At 46.9% G+C, this 18,189-nt stretch overlaps 1 long non-coding RNA gene across 2 annotated transcripts in view; it reads left to right on the top strand.

The window, feature by feature from the left end:
* The window catches only part of LOC141173081 (uncharacterized), a 35,791-nt gene extending 22,811 nt beyond the window's left edge, over positions 1-12,980 (top strand). The window contains exons 3-5 of one of the 2 annotated variants that reach the window (XR_012252581.1): positions 9,819-9,877; positions 10,024-10,055; positions 12,073-12,980. This is a non-coding gene — a long non-coding RNA (uncharacterized lncRNA). The remainder of the gene's footprint in view (positions 1-9,818; positions 9,878-10,023; positions 10,056-12,072) is intronic. The other variant, XR_012252582.1, reaches the window with a different exon arrangement.
* The last annotated feature ends 5,209 nt before the right edge of the window (positions 12,981-18,189 follow it).

Here is an 18,189-nt window from a genome sequence, read left to right on the forward strand (position 1 = left end):
CTACACCACCTGTAGTTTAGACACTTAATATTTTCAAAGGAAATGCTTCGGGACCATGGGATACTCAGTGAAGAGCATCAGGAGGCACCCCAAGGCATAGGGGCTGGGACTGGCAGTAGGATGCCTTGCGGTGGACAGCCGAGCTCGATCCTTATAAAAGCTTTTTAACTGCAGCAGCTTTAGTGGACGCTACTGGAGCTGGAATTACGCGGCTGCTGGCATGAGACTTGCCCTCCAATAGATCCTTGTAAATGGATTTAAAGTGTATTCATTCAAATTAGAGAGACAATTTAAATTAAAAAGCTTAGAGCTGCCTCCACCACAGGGGGGCTCGCTCGACCCACCAGCGGACAGGCACCAGTATTGGGAGAGGGGGGCTGGCCATCAGGGTTCACCGCGGCTCTGGCACAAACCCGGCGACACGGAGGTGGCACGGGCAGGAGCGGACTGGCCGTGTCGGCTTCTCACTTTTTGGATTTTAGAAGGGCATGACATGCCTATATCTGTGTCTCCCCCTCCTTTTACTCCTCCACCTCTTTTATTTTCGCATGACTATATGTACTTGTCACTTTTCCATGTGTTAGTTATGTCTTCTGAGCAGTTTGTCAGCTTTTGGACACCTTTGAAGGTGTTTTCTATGTGTTTCTATGTGTTTTTGTTTGCCTGCCATTGGTTTTAATGGTGTTCGAAGGTGTTCGACGAACAGTTCGACGAACAGTTCGGCGAACACACGGGTGTTCGACGAACCGAACCGAACTCGAACACTACGGGGGTGGCTCGACACTAGTAGTGATACAACACCGACAACTGGAAGGAGATAAAGCAGGCCTCATACGGCCCGACGGTGTTCACTTAATGGATATTAGACTGGACATATTCCTGTCAGGACTCCAGGACGGAGTGGAACAAGCGTTAAGAGTGTTGGATGGGGGTCAGAGTCCTGAACACGAGTACACAGGCTCCTCCGTGGCCTGGAAATAGAAAGGACATGTTGGAGAGTTACACTTATTTAATATCTTTATTAACGACATAGTCAACGGGATAAATAGTAAAATATCAATATTTGCAGATGACACAAAGTTATGTAAAACAATTAATACAAAAGAGGATAGTGAAGACTTACAGAGGGATTTGGATAAGCTGGGTAGGTGGAGCATTAAATGGCAAATGAGGTTTAACGAGGAGAAATGTAAGGTCATACATATGGGAAGGAAAAATGGAAGTCACCAGTACTCACTGAATTGGAAACCATTGGGGAATTCAGAGATGGAGAAGGACTTGGGCATCTTGATTGATAGCAAACTAAATTGGAGTGCCCAAAGTCAGGCCGCTGCTGTAAGGGCAAACAGGGTAATGGGATGTATCAGAAGAGGTATAGCTGCAAAGGATGAGAACATTGTTCTTCCACTGTACAAAGCACTGGTCAGACCACACTTGGAATACTGTGCTCAGTTATGGGCCCCAATATATAGAAAGGATATAAATGAGCTTGAAAAGGTACAAAGGAGGGCAACAAAATTAATAAGGGCAATGGAGGGACTGCAATACCCAGAGAGGTTGGCAAAACTAGGACTATTCAGCCTGGAAAAGAGAAGGTTGAGGGGGGACATAATAAATGTGTACAAATATTTTAGGGGACAGTATAGAGACCTTGCCCGGGATTTGTTCAAAAGGAGGGATATTACGGTAACAAGAGGGCACTCACTAAGACTGGAAGAGAAAAGGTTTCAGCACCAGCATAGGAAGGGGTTCTTTACGGTAAGAGTAGTGAGAATATGGAATTCACTGAGTGAGGAGACTGTAATGTCGGATTCACTAAACCAGTTCAAGCGGGGACTGGATGCATTTCTAGATACCAGGCAGATTTCTGCATATACTTAAAAATAGAATAAAATAGTAGGTTGATACAGGGATTTATTCTGACTGCTGGTTTCAGAGTCGGGAGGGAATTTTTCCTCAGGTGAAGATTGGCTAAATCATTTGGGGTTTTTGCCCTCCTCTGGATCAACTTTATCAATTACAGAACTAACAGGTCGAACTTGATGGACGCAAGTCTTTATTCGGCTTTACTAACTATGTAACTATGTAACTATGTAACTTGTTGGCCAACTTTCCAGTGTGGAGACCCAGGGCATGCTGCAACAAGCTGAATTATTTTAGAAATAAAATGCCTTTCTAATGGAATGAGTATAAAGAGTTAATAAAGCTGTGACCGATCCTCACCCATCCAGTTATAAGAGTTACATTATTGTATTGTCAAGGAAAGGGGGGCGGTAGGGGGGCTGAGCGTCTGGGTTTGGTTGGGGGTCCCCACAGTCTGCCTAGGCTAGATGCATTTAAAAATTCTTATTAGATACACAGGCGGTGCAGCTTGCTTCGCAGCTGGGCTACTGCGCCCAAAGTATTGCCTAGGCTAGATACAGTTAAAAATTCTACGCTGACTAGCAGACACTGAAGCTTTGGAGCAGACCTCTGAGTAAACAGCTCTTCAGACTCAACCATCTGTGTTACCCCAAGCCATAGTGTATGTAGTTTCTTACAGTTAAAAGGGGGGGGGAGCGACCCAACCCACCTGGAATTGACGATGCCAACGTCACGTAAAACACAGCAAGGGGACTCCAAAAAGAGTCTCCATTTTTTCCAAAAATTGTGGCACAGACAACACTTAAGTGGCAACAATTGCCCCAGAGTTGCTTAAAACGGTTGGTGAGGTGATTTTACCAAATCCGCAAGCTTTTAGTCTCCCCAGGATGACACAGGGGTACAAAAGTCCTTGCGGATTCATGATTTGTTCATCTTTATGAACGTGAGTCTGTCTACATTCTCAGTGTACAGCTGCATGCGCTTATCTGTCAGCACACCACCAGCAGCGCTGAACACATGTTCAGAGAGAACGCTGGCTGTAGGGCATGACAAGATCTCCAAGGCGTGAGTGGCGAGCTCCGGCCATTTTTCCAGATTGGAAGCCCAAAATGAGCAAGGGTCCAGTGACACAGTCATAGCTTCGATGTTCACTTGGAGATACTCCTGTACCATCCTCTCTAGGCGTTGACTATGTGTCAGACTTCTTGTCTCCTGTGGCCTTGCAAAGGATGGTCTAAAAAAGTTGTGAAACGATTCCACAAAATTGCTGTTACCAGCAGATACTGTGTTACTGTTATGGTTTGAGTGATGAAGACTCGACAGTCCCACGGTTTGCAAGTTAGAACTGTGAGATTCACTACGTGCACCACTGGTGTTTTGTGGAAAAGCACTTGTAAGAATCTGCAACAGCCTCTGCTGATACTCCTGCATGGGTGAATCCCTTTCTATGGCAGGAATTATTTCGGCAAATTTACTTTTGTACCGGGGATCTAAGAGTGTGGGAACCCAGTAGTCGGGATTACTTCGAATTCTGACAATCCGAGTGTCATGTTGCAGGTAGTGCAGCAAGAAGGCACTCATGTGTCTTGCGCATCCAGGAGGACCAAGTTCTTGTTGTGTTGGTAGCGACGTAAGAATCATGCTTCCTTCCTCTGCCCTCTCCCCCCAACCTCGCACAACAGAAATGTGATCAAGGTCTCCCTCATCTGATGAGTCTTACATGCCCATCGCCAGTTCGTCCTCCACTTCTTCCTCGGCTCCTGCACCTTCCTCAACAGTTTGGCTGTTTACCATGCGCCTTGGTTAATCCCTCTCCCCCACCCACCCATGGTGCTGCCGACCGTCTGGACCTTGGAGATGTTATCCCTTCCGCATACGACTCCTCCTCAACTTCCTCCACCTCCTCTTGTCCCACCACCTTAACGTGTGCTCCAGCATGTAAATCACAAGAATAGTCATGCTGATAATGGCATCGTCGTCAGCACTAAACATCTTCGTCGCCATTTCAAAACTGTGCAGAAGGGTGTGTGGCGCCCCTGAGGGTTCAGTTGCCACAGAGTTACTGCATCTCACCCAGAGGTGTGGTATCTCACCCTCAGGTAAGGAAGGAGTATGGCTCGGGACCCTAACACCTGCATCCAACACATACCCGCAGTGGGGGTAGGGCGAGATTGCTCCTAAGGGAGAGTACAGTCCCAGGTCCCTAGCTGGCGGGAGGGTCCTATGCAGTGGGTGCTTAGGGGAGCAGCTTAGGGGAGCACATGACAGGGAGAGTATAAATAGGAAGCCATCTTAGAAAGAGCAAGCCAGTCAGAGGAGGAGAAGTGACAGGAACAGAGGCTCTGCATGAGCTCTGCTCCGGAGGCGGGCCTAGCCTGGGAGGCCCAGGACTGAAGGAGAGAAGAGAGGAGTGGGAGCAGGAAGGCTTTAGGAACCAAAGGGACCCTAGGGGTACGGGCCGTGCAGAAGGCCACCCGTACGCCCGCTGCTACCAGGAGGTAGAGGGGTCAGGCCAGATAAGGGGAACTGGTCCCTCAACTAGAAACTGGAGGCTGCAGCATTTCATGTACTGCAGGCAAAAGTCCACACCAGTCTCACTAAGAAGGTAGCCACATAGGACCCAGGGGACGGAACACACGTCGCCCGCCAAGGCCCGAGGATACCGGATAGAAGTGTCACTGGGTGTGAGGTGCAGGGAGAAGGCCAGAGAAAGGACACACAGAAGGGGGTCCTGCTAAGTACTCCGGAGCTATCTGGGGGTGGACTGAGCCCCTCACTGAGTACGCACAGCATGACGGGGGAGATTGCTCTGGTACCTCTAATCTGGACTGCAACAACTGTGAGTAAAGATCTTGAGACTGCATCACACGGACTCTGTGTTCATTACTGACTCCCTGCACTACAACCACCATCATCCACCCACACTGTCCTGAAGCTACACTCTTCCAGTGGGGAGTAATAATACCATTGCTGCAAAACCACCAGCTTCAGAGGACCCTTCCGCAGCGGCGGCACCTTTGGCCGCACTCCACAGGTGGCGTAGTCGGACATTATAAAACCCATATATACAAATTACCCTTGGATTGACCGCCCTGGGTCATGGACCGGGTCGCCGCCACAGTGACTACAACCCCCAGCGTCTACCGGCCCGGCTCTGGGTACCCCACGGCCCAGGGGGGCGCGTCAACTTCATAGGTCCCTGATCTGAGACCACTCCTGCAGCGTGATTTGCCCCACCTCTGGATCTCATTGGCCCAGGCTATACGTCAGAACGTATTGCACCAGGGCTTGTCAGTGCTGCCACAGTCGCTGCAACATGTGCAGAGTTGAATTCCACCGTGTCAGTACATTGCATTTCAGCCGGTGAACTGGCAGGCCCAACGACTTCTGTAGAGAGGTAAGTCGTTGAGCTGCGGGATGCGAACGGCGGAAGTGAGCACACAGCGACCGTGCCATCTGCAGAAGGCCATCTAGTCCGGGATAGTGGGCTAAAAATTGATGGACAACCTTTTCAACACGTGAGCCATACAAGGCACGTGTGTGACATTGCCCCAGCGAAGGGCCGCATCCAGGTTTGCAGCATTGTCGCACATGGCCTTCTCTGGTTGCAGGTCCAGTGGAGACAACCATTCATGATACTGGGTCTCCAGAGCTGACCGCAACTTCTCAGCTGTGTGACTCACATTTCCCAGACATTTCAAAGTAAACACCACCTGATGCCGTTGAGCCCTGCCGCCAGCATAGTAAGGAGGTGTGCAGGATTCCTTCTGCGCAGTTAGAAAGCGGGTGGCATTACCAGGCAGGCTTTGGGTGCAGGTGGAGTACCGAGAGGAGGTTGAGGAGGCAGAAGCAGTGGAGGAACTTCTAGATAAAGAGGATTGACGTACAACTCGTGGGGACGGCAAGACTTGGACAGCAGCCCCTTGTCCTGCTGTCACCATGGTTACCCAGTGCCCAGTCAGCGACATGTAACGCCCCTGTCCATGCCTACTCGCCCAAGTGTCTGTGGTGAAATGCACCCTGTCACACACAGAGTTTCTCAAAGAAACGGTGATGTTGTGTGCTACATGCTGGTGGAGCGCAGGCACACCTTTCTTTGAGAAGTAGTGCCGACTGGGCATCTGGTACAGGGGCACTGCGACGGACATAAGGTCTCGAAAATCCTCTGTGTCCACCAGGCGGAAAGGCAGCATTTCTGTAGCCAACAGCTTGCAGATGGTGAAATTCAACCTCTTAGCTTTGTCATGGCTAGGAGGAAATGGTCTTTTACTTGTCCACATCTGAGGGACCGAGGGCTGGCTGTTGTGCTTAGACGGGGTTGAGTAGGGTGTCCCCGGCAAACTTGCCGGTCTGTGAGGAAGATGCAGGCGGAAAAGTAAGGTTGCCTTGATCCAAAGGTGGTGCTCTCGATGTCGGAGAGCGCTCAACACCAGCTGGTCTTTCCACTTCCAAATGAAATGATGACCTGCCAATCACACTGGCTGTTGCGGGTAAAGAGGTGGCAGGTCTGCGTCCAAAAACATGTGTGACTGCTGTCCCCCCAGTCACAGAGGATGAAGAGGCCGCGGATGCACAAGATGGGGCAGACGGTGGTTGGCACGGCCCGCTAGGTTGTAGCACAGTGAGCTTCCCACTGCAACTTATGCTTCATATCCAGGTGACGGTTCATGCATGAAGTACTCAAACTATGGATTTTTTGGCCTCTACTTAGCTTTTGGTGACAAATATTACAGATAACACGAGTTGGGTCATCCTTTTCGATCTGAAAAAATACCCAGGCTATGCAAGGCTTAGAGCCCATGCGACCTGAAGAGCCACTACGACTTGTGGTCAGAGGCAGAATTGTGGTTGAGGATGCAGTTGTTGACGTGCTTCCAGTACTCCGTCTCTGTCCAGGAAGGCGCAACCTAACCTCGTCGTCAATAGCATCTGTGACACCCAGCTGCGCTTGGTATCACAGATCCTAGAAGAGTGCATTGATGGAATCCTCCACAAGAGGCCCCCATAAACATTCACACATCTCCACCTTCCACCTCAGACCAGCAGAGCGAGCCCATTAGGGATATAAATAGGGAAGGTGGAGCTAGGCAGTTCAGTTCCTCTGAAGAGTTCCTGCAGTAGAGAAGCCTAAGAGAGGTCAGTCTGCAGTGGAGCTCAGTCTAGTCTAGAGAACTCAGTTAATAGTTCAGCAGTGGAGCACGAGGCTCCTGTTAGCTAGATTCAGGGAGCCCAGTTAGAGCTTAAGGTGTGCCGACGCTATAAGATCGGTGAAGTACGGCAAGCTGCCGTTAGTGTGTATAGCCTAGTGAGGGCCCGAGTAGGCCGAAGGCGAGTGGAGAGTTAGTACATAGGGGGCAGAGGAGCTTAACCAGCTCACCCCGAAGAATTTACAGGACACCGGATCCGAGCTTACCGGGATCTCTATGATCCAGTAAGGCATAAACGGAATCCCTGGAGAACTACAAGTCCCAGGATCGCTAAGGTGCTGATACGTAACAGAGCCAGGAGACGCTTAGGTCCCGCATACTGGGAGCGTGAACTCCAAGACAAGGCCCTACCACGATGTCAGCCAGCGCAGGACAGAGACAAAGTTAGGCCTAGCTCCAGGCAGATCAGAAACTTACTACGCAGAGGCAAGAAACAGGAGGCCCTACACCCGCTCATTCGGGAGGATCCTGATATGCACCCTTCACCCTACAGTGCTCCGTGATGTGCCTGAATTTCCACCAGTAAAAGGTACTGAAGTGACTACCGTGTCCGTTCCCGTTTTCTCTCTGACCCAGCTGGGTCTCGCCTGTCCTGCATTCCCCCTGCATACGCTTTTCTGAGGCCTAGCTCCACCTGTGGGGAGCTATACCATCAAGCTGCCTTATCACCGGCCTCAGTGGACTACTACAGCACTGGTGCTTCTCACCAGATACCACAGGTGGCGTCACGAGCTCTTATAAAATTAACAATTATCCACCCTTTTAAAGACTGACCCCAGGGTACGGGCCCGGGAGCTGACCACCGCGACATCCCAAAGGCCAGGCAAAGGCCCGGGTACCGAGTCATCCCCATCCCCTGGGCTAGCCACATCCTCCTCCACCTCCTCTGCTGACCTCATCGACTGGCTGACTGTGGGTTGACAGTAAGTGGGATCTCCAACCTCGTCATCATCACCCTGTGTGTTCTCACACCCGTCGTCCTCAGAGCCAACCTCTCCCTGCCCTGACCGAAAAGTCAAGTTGTCGCTCCAATCAGGTATTTGAGTCTCATCATCGTCTTCATCATTGTCTCCACCAACAGGAGTTACAGTTTGGGAACGAGGGTCTACATTATGCTCAGAACCTTCTTCATCTGGTCCTGGATCCGACTCTTAAAGATTCTGGTCATCAGTGCAGATCATTTCCTCGTCTGGATTAACAGAAGCTCTGGAGCAGACCTCCGTTTCCCAGGCTATAGTATGAGTAAACAGCTGTGCAGACTCAACCATTTGCGTTACCCCATACTCAGACGGGCAGCTGGAGACTTGGGAGCTGTGAGGAAGCAAGTGCGATTGGGGTGACACCTCTGAGGACTGGAGTATTTGTGATGTTGAAGTTGAGGTGGAGGAGAGCCCACTTGAAGGAGCACTTGATATACGTTGAAGCACCTGCTGTTTTTGTGCCTCATCTGGAATTTGTAGCGATGGGCGCGTCCGTAAGAAAGGGATCGTATCACATTGTCCATGAAAAGAAGTAGACATCTTAGTTTGGCTGGAAGATGGTCTTTCTTCTGCAGATGTTACTCCCCCCCAACCGTGGGGGGGCTCGACCCACCATCGGACAGGCACCAGTATTGAGAGAGGGAGGCTGGCCGTCAGGGTCCACCGCAGCTCTGGCACAAACCCGGCGACACGGAGGTCGCACGGGCAGGAACGGACTGGCCGTGTCGGCTTCGCACTTTTTGGGTTTTAGAAGGGCATGACATGTCTATATCTGTGTCTCCCCCTCCTTTTACTCCTCCACCTCTTTTCGCATGACTATATGTACTTGTCACTTTTCCATGTGTTAGTTGTGTCTTCTGAGCAGTTTGTCAGCTTTTGGACACCTTTGAAGGTGTTTTCTATGTGTTTTTGTTTGCCTGCCATTGGTTTTAACGGTGTTTGAAGGTGTTCGACGAACAGTTAGACGAAAAGTTCGGCCAACATACGCGTGTTCGACGAACCGAACTCGAACACTACAGGGGTGGCTCAACACTAGTTATGAGTGGCTTGACACAAGGAATGCGACACTTGTAGCCCATGTCCTGGATACGTCTGTGTGTGGTGGCTCTTGAAGCAATGACTCCAGCAGCAGTCCACTCCTTGTGAAACTCCCCAAAATTTTTGAATGGCCTTTTCTTAACTATCCTTTCAAGGCTGCGGTTATCCCGGTTGCTTGTGCACCTTTTTCTACCACACTTTTTCCTTCCACTCAACTTTCCATTAATATGCTTGGATACAGCACTCTGTGAACAGCCACCTTCTTTAGCAATGACCTTTTGTGGCTTACCCTCCTTGTGGAATGTGTCAATGACTGCCTTCTGGACATCTGTCAAGTCAGCAGTCTTCCCCATGATTGTGAAGGCTACTGAAATAGACTATGATACCTTTTTAAATGCGTAGGAAGCCTTTGCAGGTGTTTTTGTTAATTATTCTAATTTACTGAGATAATGACTTTTGTGTTTTCATTGGCTGTAAGCCATAATCATCAACATTAACAGAAATAAACACTTGAAATAGATCACTCTGTTTGTAATGACTCTATATTATGAGTTTCACTTTTTGTATTAACGAACTGAAATAAATTAACTTTTTGATGATATTCTAATTTTGTGAGAAGCACCTGTAAATAGGTTGCTCACAGATCCTCTTTAATTCTGTTAGATAAAGAGCAAATATGTCAGATAATATTGAGAATTGGATGACTAAGAATAATTTCTTCTCTGTTTAGGATCATTGAATAAGAGGCAAGGCTCAGCTGGAGCACAGGAACACGGGTACTCTGCAGTGGTGAGTAGTATACAAGGAGAAAGAAATGTTGCTAAGCAAAAATCATTGCATACATTGATCAACTGAAAAATGAGCAGTGGATCAAACCTGCAGGACACTTCAAAGACCACGAGGGAATAATATATATATTTTTTGCTTTGTTTTAGTTCAATGTTGAAAATGTAGACATTCAGAGATGGTGAGTTCTTTTATTAATCCGAATAAAATCACTTTCGCATTATTAGCCATTCATCAGCCATAGAGTTTTTAATTTCTTAAAGAGGGTGTTCACTACTTGTACATTGATGGTCTACCCTTAGGATAGGCCATCAATGCCTGATCGCCTCGGGTCTGACACCCGGTACCCCCGCCGATCAGATGTTATCCGGGCCGGTCAGAAGTACTTACTTGTACTGTCTGCGGCGGGGTACTGCACATCCACTTCCTATTCAAATCAATAGGATTGGCAATCAATGTAGGATTAGTGGACAACCTATTTAAAGTGTATGTCCACCTTTGAACACCATTTACCAGTTGACAGAGAAAAATGTATAAACATATAAAATAGAGCCAAATTGTAAATACATTAGATAACTTATCTCTTACGGAATCTGAGATACATTCTGTATTGTACTCCAGAGTTGCATTCACAATTCTACAAGTTTGAACTACACCAGTATTTGCATTCTGGAAATATTAGTCTTAACTCCAGGCACAGTGCAGTAGTCTAATCTAAAAAAAGAAAGCCTCTCCCACTCCATAAACTGACAGGGATTGACTATCCCAAATGATAACCAGCAACATTGTCAATGCAGCTATTATTACCAAACAAGTATTTGAGGCTCTCATGGTCAAATACCTCAAGATTCTGACTTTCTATCTACTCCCCAAAGTTGACAGAAATGTGGCACTGCCATGGGTACGGCCTGTGCGCCCGCATAGGCAAACCTGTTCCTGGTATACTGGGAGCGTGGTTTGTTTGGTGATGCAGGGGCACAGGCCGCTGACCATGTGCAATGCTGATTGAGATACATCGATGATTTATTGATCACAGTGACCAAACTGGAGCGATTCATGGACAAGTCAATCAGAATCCATTAAACATTAAATTGACCTTCAAACATGATGCTCGTGTGATAGATTTTCTTGACCTTACCAATGAAGTAGACCAACAGGTCTGCCTACAAAAAAATGTACAGTATATAGAAAGAGTTCATCAGTAAACTCATTACTTCATGCAGAGTCTGCCCATAATTTTTCTACTGTGAAGGCTTTCCCAGTTAGTCAATTCCTCAGAATGAAGAGGATATGCTCATTTGATGAAAAATTTGAGAGCCCAGATTTGCTGAGAGGGGTTACAGCAAAAGATGCATCAAACACGCATATAAATGAGCAAAGCTGACCCCGTGTTGCCAGTTGCTAAACTCAAAAATAAAACGGAACTTTGGACATGGACAATTAAGATTCATCTCCACATATAATCAGGATTGGGGGACCAAAAACATTGGTTTGTGTTACGTACTGAACCTTCCTAAAGTTTACATCTTTCAGTGTCTCCTCTAATGATGCCGAAATTATGTAAGAATCTTAGAGACATCTTAGTTAAAAGTCATTATATTCCACCCAAATCAAACCCTTTTGGGTCCAGAGGGCCTACCAATGGGTGTTTTCCATGCGGCCACTCTCTGGCCTGCACCAATGTCTCTCTACTGCACTATGTTTACATCTACCTCTGGGAATCGCCAATATAAAATAAACCATCATATCTTGTGTGGCAGTGCCTATGTTGTTAACTATGCAATATGTGGATGCGGGAAAACATACTACATAGGACTCACATCTAGGGAATTACGGCTAAGAGTCAGATAGCATGTAAGAGATATTGGTACAGCATGGAAACAACAACACTAAAGACGGTGCCGCAACACTTTAGAATGTACCATGACAGTAACCCTAAGTGCTTCATGGTTCGCGGCATCAATATCATCCATGTATGGATACGTGGGGATAACATCAAGAAAATCCTGGCTCATAGAGAGATGGCATGGATTATAGAGCTGCAAACTATAACCCCCACTGACCTGAATGAATCTTTGAGTTTCACCTCTTTTCTCTAAATGCATAGCCCTTATGGTATTTTTAATTGATTTTTATTATTATTAGTTATATTGTCTTCTAATTTTCTCTTCTTGTCATTTGGCCTTTTCCTTTCACAGCTGATATATTATCCTATCTTCTGTTACCATCTCAAGCCTCCGATTGATTCTGGACATTTTCCAATATGGATACATATGGATGGAAATACAATCAAATACAGAACTGCAATCCCTGTAATATAGTATACCACTGTGTTTTTACATATATGTCTTGCAGTGTTTTGTAATAAGTTTCCAATGTTTTATGGTGTCTCACATTTGTATCATGTGTTCTCCTTATCCTTTCTATGCTGGCTTATAGTGTGCACGTGTGTGCTCCGGTGTCCATGCCCCCGCACTGCTCCTGGCATCTAGATGGGTGTCTGTGCATGCCCGGGACCCTGACAACCTGCCTTGCTTTTCCAGCCAGGCACAGCCTTCCTTGAATGCTGTGGGCTGCGTAGGCAGGGAGCGCATGGGCCAATATACCTGGCTGTCATTGGTCCAGAGGGACCATGTGACCAAGGGTTCTAGAGGTAAAAAAGCCTGTGAAAGGTCCTACAACCTATTTCCCTTGAGGAAACAACACACTGTGTATGCGAAACGCGCGTTGGGGTTTTTCTTATCCCCTACTAACGGTTCTCCTACTTCTATGGTTTATGGGTAAGGGTGCAATATTTATATTTACTATGTAGCTATGCACAAGCACTTTGGTCATAACTGCTCAACAAATGGGTCTATTATGGCAATTACTGGAGTAGTTTCACAGTTATTAGAGACCTGTGCTTTGCCCATGCTTTGCTCATGCTCCATTCAGCATCCCTGTACGTTCAGAGTAGGATATACATTCTATACCTATTGCATTTCTGGTTATCTGTTCAAATGTCACCAGGGCATCTGGTGCTTTGTAATCCTGTCTCCTTTTGTGTCATTTGAGTATTGTTTTTATGATATTTGTCTTTATTAAAATATTGATATTTTGTCATAAAGCTCCATGTTTCTAATTGCGCTAAAATACAGTGACTCCACCAGTAGAATTGTGAGTGCAGCCCTGCAGGATAATACAGGATAAGTAATGTAATGTATATACACGGTGACTCCACCAGCAGAATAATGAGTGCAGCTCTGGAGTATAATACAGGATGTAACTCAGGATTAGTACAGGATCAGTAATGTATGTACACAGTGACTGCACCAGCTGAATAGTGAGTGCAGCTCTGGAGGATAATACTGGATGTGACTCAGGATCAGCACAGGATAAGTAATGTAATGTACAGAAATCAAGTACCCATAGCTTTTTCAAGAAAGGCATCAAGGTTGTAACTTCTCATCACTGCGACAAACTTGCTTTTTCCATTGTGCTGCATATTCGTTCACTATTCTTCTGGTGCAGTTGTAAGGTATGCAGGACGGTAGTCATGGACGAGGGGATGCTGTGTTCCCATACCCTAGCACCCTACAAATAAATGGTGTCCCGATTCTCCTGTGCTATACGTGTGGTGCGTAACACTCACATTTTGGTCGTAGGCCTCTGCTGTCTCCGATTCTTCAACTTCAAGAACTGCTGCACACATATTAAGGGACATCCAATTTGTTTTATAATAAAGAAGTTTACTTAACTGTCCAATTTAATAATAATACATGCAGTATTAGGAACAAACTTTTCAGTTTTCAAAGTCCATAGCACAGCACGTTCTGATGCCCGCTGTTCACTTGACCTGAGCTATCCTTTCCTGGTCTGGCGTCTCTGGCCCCTGGAGAACTCCATCCGGCTCTGCAGATTCCAAGAGTCCTGACCCAACTCCCCTATACGATTTCTCATCCGACTTACTCTCGTAGGAATATATTGAGGTACGCTTCTCAGTGCCTCAGCTGGACAGTAGGCCCCGGACGTTCCAGGAATGTCCACTCCGGGTTTATGCTGACGTTCTCTTGCTGCTGAACAGCTTGGGCTCCTTGTGCCCTCAGATCTCTGACTCCTGCTATTTCTCCATCTAATCTCTCATGCTGAGTCTGACTGACTCGAAATCAGGAAGTGTTCCTCTTGTTAACTGGCCCTGCCCCTCTCTCACTGTAGCTGTTCCTGAACACATTAGCTATTTCTTAACCTGTACCTATCTACTTCCTGATTCTATACGGCCCATCACTGCACTTTCCCATTCCTTATCTATATCTAATGTTGTATCTATACCTGTGTTCTATACTTAACCTTAAACTTTCCCTATGTGTTATATATATAAAGAACATCATACATTCTTTACATTACATTACATTAACTGCGTACCCTAGTGCCTATAAGGTTTTACGCACAATAAAACTGCATAATGTTATCTTCAAGGGGAGAGGCATATGACCGTCCTTGTCACACCCTTACACAGTCACTGTGTACATAAATTACACTACTTATCCTGTACTTCGTAATGAGTTATATCCTGTATATCACTCCAACAGTAGATCAGTACAGGATAAGTAATGTGATGGATGTACACAGTGACTCCACCAGCAGAATAGTGAGTGCAGCTCTGGAGTATAATACAATATGAAACTCAGGATCAGTACAATATCAGTAATGTAATGTATGTACACAGTGACTGCACCAGCAGAATAGTGAGTGCAGCTCTGGAGTATAATACAGGATGTAACTCAGGATCAGTACAGGATCAGTAATGTAATGTATGTACACAGTGACTGCACCAGCAGAATAGTGAGTGCAGCTCTGGAGTATAGTACAGGATGTAACTCAGGATCAGTACAGGATCAGTAATGTAATGTATGTACACAGTGACTGTGACGCGCCCCCTGGGCCTGTGCTGTGCAGGGGAACCTGGAACCGGGCCTGTTGTAGGATGCTGGGGGTCGTAGTCTCCGTGTGGCGGTGACCCGGTCCGTGCCCAGGGTGGTCAAACCAGTGGCAGTCTTAATGTTGTAACAAATGTTCGACTACGCCACCCGTGGATTGCGGTCAGTGGGGACCGCCGCTGCGCTGCAGACCGCTGAGGCTGATGTTGTATGCGCAGCCAAGAATGGGATAACTCCCCACGGGAGAAGTATTACCTCAGGGCAGCTAGTGTAGATGATGGTAGTGGTGGTGTGAGCATCCCAGTGCTAATGGTGCTGGTGCGGCGAGGAATCACAGAGGCGTGCAGTTGCAGTTTTCAATGCTTTACTCACAGTTCTTTATCAGGTCACTTGTGCGCAGTTAGGACCGCCCAAGTCATGCTGCGTCCACCAGGCAAGGGACTCGACCAACTCCCAGGCAATTCCAGAGCGTGGCACAGGACTCCCTTCCTTTCCTTTCTCTGGCCGTCCCCACCAGTGACCCACCTTTGTCCAGCTTCCTCGGGCCTTCTGTTGGCGAAACCTCTCTCCGGTTTCCCTGACCCTATGTGGTATGCTTTCCTGGTGGATGTAGTGAGGGGTCGCACCAAGATGTGGTCACAACCTCCGGTTTTGGCTGAGGATTAGTCGCCTCCACCAATTTGGGTTCCGGTACCCTGCTCTGCCAACCCTTCACCCTGTATCTCCTGGGCATATGGGGTTCCTTCTGCCTTCGTGTCTCTGGGCCTTTCTTTGTGTTTCTTGCTTCCTTTCTCCTCTGTTCCAGTTCCTTTCTTACTTTCCTTTCCGCTCCTTCTCCTCTCTCTTTCTGCTGTTCCTGGTCTCCACTCCAGGCCTGCCTCTGGAGCTGGGCCCAGACTGAGCCACAGCTCCCTGTCAGCCCTCTCTGGCTGAGCTCCTGTCTTCTTCTCCTCCTCCCTGAACTGAACCCTGTCCTAAGATGGTGCCCACCTTATATACCTCCCTCTATGTGTGAGCCCAGGTGACTAGCAACCAATGGGCTCCTACCTATGCCCAGAGACCCAACCCCTATCTGCTCCTACACCACTGGGTTTTCCTCCCCCTCCCCACTCCAGCCAGGAACAGATGCTGTCGTGCCTGCACTTCTGTCTAGTGGGAGCACCGTTGAGCTGTCCCTCGGAAATGGGGTGTGTGTGGTGCATGCAGCCTACCGAGTCCTGGTCCACACTCCATCCTTACCCGGGAGTGGAATATCACACCTCTGGTCTGAGGTGCAATACCCCTGTAGCAGCCGAGCCCTCGGGGTGCTACAACTGCACCAGCAGAATAGTGAGTGCAGCTCTGGAGTATAGTACAGGATGTAACTCAGGATCAGTACAGGATCAGTAATGTAATGTATGTACACAGTGACTGCACCAGCAGAATAGTGAGTGCAGCTCTGGAGTATAATACAGGATGTAACTCAGGATCAGTACAGGATCAGTAATGTAATGTATGTACACAGTGACTGCACCAGCAGAATAGTGAGTGCAGCTCTGGAGTATAATACAGGATGTAACTCAGGATCAGTACAGGATCAGTAATGTAATGTATGTACACAGTGACTGCACCAGCAGAATAGTGAGTGCAGCTCTGAAGTATAACACAGGATGTAACTCAGGTTCAGTACAGGATCAGTAGTGTAATATATGTACACAGTGACTGCACCAGCAGAATAGTGAGTGCAGCTCTGGAGTATAATACAGGATGTAACTCAGGATCAGTACAGGATCAGTAATGTACTGTATGTGCACAGTGATTGCACCAGCAGAATAGTGAGTGAAGCTCTGGAGTATAATACAGGATATAACTCAGGATCAGTACAGGATTAGTAATGTAATGTATGTACACAGTGACTGCACCAGCAGAATAGTGAGAGCAGCTCTGGAGTATAATACAGGATGTAACTCAGGATCAGTACAGGATGAGTAATGGAATGTATGTACACAGTGACTGCACCAGCAGAATAGTGAGTGCAGCTCTGGAGTATAATAAAGGATGCAACTGAGAATCAGTACAGGATCAGTAATGTAATGTATGTACACAGTGACTGCACCAGCAGAATAGTGAGTGCAGCTCTGGAGTATAACACAGGATGTAACTCAGGTTCAGTACAGGATCAGTAGTGTAATGTATGTACACAGTGACTGTACCAGCAGAATAGTGAGTGCAGCTCTGGAGTATAATAAAGGATGTAACTGAGGATCAGTACAGGATCAGTAATGTAATGTATGTACACAGTGACTGCACCAGCAGAATAGTGAGTGCAGCTCTGGAGTATAATACAGGATGTACCTCAGGATCAGTACAGGATCAGTAATGTAATGTATGTACACAGTGACTGCACCAGCAGAATAGTGAGTGCAGCTCTAGGGTATAATACAGGATGTAACTCAGGATCAGTACAGGATCAATAATGTAATGTATGTACACAGTGACTGCACCAGCAGAATAGTGAGTGCAACTCAGGAGTATAATACAGGATATAACTCAGGATCAGTACAGGATCAGTAATGTAATGTTTGTACACAGTGACTCCACCAGCAGAATAGTGAGTGTAGCTCTGGAGGATAATACAATATGTAACTCAAAATCAGTACAGGATAAATAATGTAATGCATGGACACAGTGACTGCACCAGCAGAATAGTGAGTGCAGCTCTGGAGTATAATACAAGATTTAACTCAGGATCAGTAATGTAATACACAGAAATCAAGTACCCAGAACTTTTTCAAGAAAGGTATCAAGGTTACATTTAGAGCTCGAGTTCTTACAGTAAAGAACCCCTGTCTTTGACAACAATGAAGGCTTCTCTCCTCTAGACATAGTAGATGTGCACATATAAATTGATCATTGGTGTGAACAAATTACAGTATATAGATATATGAATGGACTGCACAGAGATCTTACTAAGACATCGACATGCATCTGGGTTCGAACTCTTGAGCCTGTGCTTTGTGGTCGGCTTCTCCATCCGCGGAGCCAAAGCAGATACACTTTTTTCTGGGTGTTTAGTTTCTGTTATACTTGCTTCAGTTTTTTAGGGTAACAAGTGTTTTCATTTACTCATTTGTCTGCCCTATCACCTTTCGGGTGCGGCTTTATATACTTTCCCCCTGCTGGTGATAGTCTCATTTGTATGTCCAGCCATACCGCTGTAGTTTAAGCCAGTCAGTGGAAGACCAACTAGGGTTTATCGCTCTGCTGTTTATGTTCTTTACCCTGCACCTCTCTTCTGCTTCTTTTTAGGAAGTAAGTGGCATATTCTCTAACAGTACATACTTAATCCTTTATTTTATATTTCATGGTTTGTTTTACTAACTGGGATCTCTTTCTATTTCAGCACACTTTCCTTTCTGT

This window comes from Phyllobates terribilis, unplaced genomic scaffold, assembly GCF_046119375.1.
Source record: "Phyllobates terribilis strain yellow unplaced genomic scaffold, ASM4611937v1 Scaffold_12__6_contigs__length_324123572, whole genome shotgun sequence".
NCBI classification, from domain to species: Eukaryota; Metazoa; Chordata; class Amphibia; order Anura; family Dendrobatidae; genus Phyllobates; species Phyllobates terribilis.